The sequence below is a fragment of the Alosa alosa genome, chromosome 2 (genome assembly GCF_017589495.1).
Source record: "Alosa alosa isolate M-15738 ecotype Scorff River chromosome 2, AALO_Geno_1.1, whole genome shotgun sequence".
Lineage (NCBI taxonomy): Eukaryota > Metazoa > Chordata > Actinopteri > Clupeiformes > Clupeidae > Alosa > Alosa alosa.
Genome location: NC_063190.1, coordinates 36,282,517 through 36,287,516, shown reverse-complemented (window position 1 = coordinate 36,287,516; position 5,000 = coordinate 36,282,517). Strand labels below are relative to the sequence as shown.

Genomic DNA, 5,000 nt, shown 5'->3' with positions numbered 1-5,000 from the left:
GTGTGTGTGTGTGTGTGTGTGTGTGAGTGTGTGTGTGTGTGAGTATGACTTAGCAATATGGGAATAGATGGTTTAAAAACTAGAAGCTGTTTCCTCTCTCTCATCCTTCTTATCCCTCTACCCCGCTTTCCCTACCTCTCATCACTCTCTCCCTCTCTCTCTCCCTCCCTCTCATCCCTCTCATCTCTCTCTCTCTCTCCCTCTCTCTCTCTCCCTCCCTCTCATCCCTCTCTCATCCCTCTCTCCCTCTCTCTCTCCCTCCCTCTCATCCCTCTCTCATCCCTCTCTCTCCCTCTCCCTCTCCCTCTCTCCCTCCCTCTCATCCCCTCTCTCTCTCTCTCTCTGGTGTCAGCGCCTGTTTGACAGGCTCTCTCTGCATTAATCTCTGGTGGTCTTGGCGCTCTTATGTAATTGCACACATCCTCACACACACACACACACAAACACACACACACAAACACACATTCTCAGCTGACCGGAGGGGACAGGCACAAAGACCAGAGAAAAGATCTGAAAACTTCTCAAATCCCCCGACCTCATTTATCATTGATCCTCTCCGAGGAGACGTCTGACAAGGAGGATGATGATGATGGGAGGAAAGGAGTGGAGTCGGGGGTGTTATGTAACAATAGACATAAAGAATACATCACAGGCCGACTGAGCTTTGTCGCTTAAATACAAGAGCTGTTTAATCTCCTGCAGTCAGGCTTTGGTATCAGTGGCCTCGTTTGGAAAGACAAAAAAACCTGATTAATTAATTCTCACACTTTAATCAAGCCACTGCTCTTCACCAAACACAGACATGCTATCTGTGTTCGTACTCTCTCTCTCTCTCTCTCTCTCTCTCTCTCTCTCTCTCTTATTTACCAAACCTCGCCACACATTAAGTCACCATGTAAAAAAGCAGTATGATGCGACACCCTCAATGGAGCGGCAGAAGGAAGAACCGGACACGCAGGACTAAGAACCGGACACACAGGATCAAGAGCAGGACGGAGGAGCGCTGAGGACAGAGGACATTGATGTTCTAAATGAAAACGGCACGCGGAGCTTCGGAGATAAGCGTCCGGCTCTGCCCACTGGCAGCTCCGCTGATGTTTAGAACGTCACGCTTCTGTTTGTCTCTCCTGACTGACCTTGGCAGCTATTTTATCTGAAAACCCCAGAAACGCTTTATCTAACGGATAACGCATCAGCCTCTCACTGCTAATATATAGCTTATGGCTAATGCATAAGCCTCTCACTGGTAATTACCCATCCTAATGTAAACCTTCAGAGGTCTTTAGGAAGTACTGGTAAGGTTACAAGGATATCCATTACTGAGGTCAGACTGACTTATAAAAGAATGGTGGAGAATCGTTCAATCGACAATCTTAAACTGGGCCTCTGGTCTACATGTGGTCTTTCGTTGTATAGACGCTTACATATGTAGGCCTTCATGCAGTGTGTGTGTGTGTGTGTGTGTGTGTGTGTGTGTGTGTGTGTGTGTGTGTGTGTGTCTAGTGTTAACATTCTAACAGCAGAGGATTCTTCAATGCTCTGGTCTGGTCTTTGATTGTGTGTGTGTGTGTGTGCGTGTGTGTGTGAGATTGTGCCCGAGTCTGTGTGGATTAATTAATGCTAAATCAAAGCGTTTATCGTTGCCTCTCACAAGACAGTCCAGTGCGGTTAATAAAGGCAGCTTTATGGCTGCTCTAGTAATTATGTAGGAGCTCCACTTAACGACTGCGTGAGCTTCCTCTGCAAAGTCTCTCCCATTAAAATCACTCAGGAACAAATAGCCAAATGTATTCAAATACGCCATTTACTACTGAACTCTACGCACGCAACCAGAACTCCTCTAAAAGGAGACAAATTAGAGCAGGTCGCTTCATGTCTATATTATATTATATTATATTATATTATATCAGCCGCTGACATCCGCTATTAAAGGTCGGAGACGCATGTAGGAGACAGACTGTAACTGCTTTGCATAAACGATATTTAGCTTCCTTATGCGCGGCCATTGTGTAAGAAAAACAAAGCTGTTGCTGGCTGTTGTCATGTGAGCTGATGAGGGGTTTTGACTCTAGCTAATTATCATGGCACAATAGGCAGTCTACAGCAGACGGAGTGCACAGCATTTATAACGTGGAGGTAGGAGAGAGAGAGTACGCCCAGAGAGAGGTGCAGGAGAGAGGAGTAGGAGAGATGAGCAGGAGAGATGAGCAGGAGAGATGAGCAGGAGAGAGGAGCAGGAGAGAGGAGCAGGAGAGATGAGCAGGAGAGAGGAGCAGGAGAGAGGAGCAGTAGAGAGGAGCAGACCCTGAGGCTTGTAAGGAAAATATGAGATAGTGAGTTCCCTATTGATCTGGAGAAGGTTGACGGGAGCACACACAGAAATCTATTTATTGTGCTGCACAGCAGTTGACGTTTCGACACTTCTGTGAAGACGACGACTCCAGACGTGAATCCAGAAACGCAGTGGAACTACATTTGTTGACTTCCTATTACCTATTAATCTGTTTCGCTGTTGTTTGATGATATTCTCCGGAAGATCTAGTCTCTGGTCTCTCTTTGTGATGTATCACTCGTCAGTAATTAGCCATAAATAAAGTGATATCATTAGAATCTGTCCACACAGAGATGAGAGTGAAAGATGTGTGTGCTGATTGTTTTGGGTGCTGTGTTCCATTACTGATTTATTACACACACACACACACACACACACACACACACACCCCTAATCAAACGGTACTTGAGAGTCCAATGGAGTGCTGCTCCCTCTCCATCAGCTAGTTGTTATGCTCGTAATGTCTCCCAGTGCCTAATGGCTCATGCGATATCAGATGTCTCCCAGTGCCTAATGGCTCATGAGATATCTGATATCCTCTTGCGTCCGCCGTGGACTGACCATGTGACCGGTCCGGCACGGCAGCAGCTTAGCACCATCGGGGCTACAGCAGACTGCCACACATTGATCCACACACAACACTCATGTGAAATCCAAACAGAAATTATACATCTTCCTCTGGGTTACCAGATGCCACTGTTGAACTCTGGAGATGTTGTAGGCTTGATGTTGTAGGCTTCATTCAACAAAGTACCAACAAAGGAAGTTATCCATCTAATAATCTAAGTGAAATGTTTATCCTAATAGTTAACTACATTCATCACCTCGTGTTCTTCGCACACACAGGCAAGGCTGATGGGTATGATTACTAGTATGTGCCATTAAGAACCCACAGGGGGCGCTATTGCACAAGTGGCTCCAGCGCCGTACCAAATTTGGGTCCATGTGCCTACAGGGTCCGGGGTCTGAGTCCGAACCAGGTCATTTCCCAATTCCACCTCACACACACACACACACACACACACACACACACACACACACACACACACACAATCCCACCCCACCTCTCTGGCACTCACTTCCTAACTCTCCTCACTGTCCTGTCAAAAGCCCCAAGAACACACTTCTCATCTTCTCCATGTCCATACTGTAACTAAAACCATCTACTCTGCTCTGTAAGCGTCAAGCCTGCAGCCCGTTCTGGGCACACAGATCACAACAGGTTGTTTTCAACAGCACGCCTAAGATTGCTCCTCTAGGAGCCTTCGAGTTTGTTTTATGGGCTAATTTTACTGCACAAATAAAATCAAATGGACCCAAACCCAGTTGAGGAAATAAATGAAAGTGTCCAACGCTGAGAGAGAGAGAGAGAGAGAGAGAGAGAGACTGAGACAGAGAGAGAAGATATAAACAGTCCTTAGTGCCACTGAATAAAGCCTTCACAGTGTACTAACATAGCTGTCTATAATATCTGCACACTGATATTAACATAGCTGTCTATAATAGGTGCACTGATAATAACATAGCTGTCTATAATAGGTGCACTGATAATAACATAGCTGTCTATAATAGGTGCACTGATAATAACATAGCTGTCTATAATAGGTGCACTGATAATAACATAGCTGTCTATAATAGGTGCAGGAACAAAGAAGGGGCCTGACAACAAAGCTCTCATACACTTCAGAGCCCTGTCAGGGTGACCATTAGATCACTATACTCCTTCAGCACCAGCGAGAGACATGAAGAACAAACCAAGAAAAAAAACTGACAGGGAGACAGAGAAAGAGCTAATAAAAGATTAAGAAAGATACTAACAAGACGGTGAGAAGGGAGAGAGAGAGAGAGAGAGAGAGAGACGTGGCGGAGAGATGAGTGTGAGAGAGAGGAGACGGCGTTGCCATGGCGCCCTACCTCGTCCATTCTCCTCGTCCTGCTCCTGGTTGAGGGAGTTGAGGACCAGGTGCAGGGACTGGGCCGAGGGGCCCAGTGGCGCCCTCAGCGGTCGCCCGGTCTACGCTGCTTGGGCTTGATGAGGGTGGCGTGTGAGGAGGCCCGAGGAGAGGGGGCTGGGGGCGAGGAGGGGCACGGGCGGCAGTGTGGCATGTCCTCGTCGTCCAGGCCGTTGGCGTCGCCCATCATGCCCACGTCGCCTCCCGTGGTCCACAGGCGCTTGAGCGAGTCGCGGCCCGAGTCCCTGCTCCCGGCGCCGCTGGACCCGATGAAGTCCAGCACGGCGCTCTTGCCCTGCTGCAGCCGGCGCCGGCCCGCGTGGTCCGTCAGCTGCGAGCGCGTCAACTCCAGCAGGTTGCGGCAGTCCAGGATGACCGGGTTGTTGCCGGGGTGACCGCCGTTCTGCTCGTGGCCCGACGCGCTGCCCTGCGCCTTCGAGCGCGTCATCTTCTTCGCCAGCTCCTCCGGCCAGATCGTGCGTGCAGTAGTGCGCCGTCGTCGTGGCTACCACCGGCGAAGCCTCCCCTTCCTCCTCCCCACCGAGCCGGCCCGAGCCGTGCATGGGCCCCGGCTGCTGCTGCTGCTGCTGCTTGCCCGGGTGGGGTTAAACCACGGCGAAGCGCTGCTGCAGTAGGAGCAGGTGGAGCTGGCCGTCTGGCTGGCCTTGGGGTTGCAGCCGCTGACGCAGCTCTGGAGCGCGCGCAGAGGACCCGAC

General features: G+C 49.7%; 1 protein-coding gene across 1 annotated transcript in view; it reads right to left on the bottom strand.

The window, feature by feature from the left end:
• Nucleotides 1–4,320, bottom strand: part of si:dkey-175m17.7 (dual specificity protein phosphatase 10) — a 10,185-nt gene extending 5,865 nt beyond the window's left edge. Inside the window, 1 exon segment of the mRNA XM_048267035.1 lies at nucleotides 4,247–4,320. The gene's annotated coding sequence lies outside the window, so the exon portion shown is untranslated.
• Between the last annotated feature and the right edge of the window lie 680 nt (nucleotides 4,321–5,000).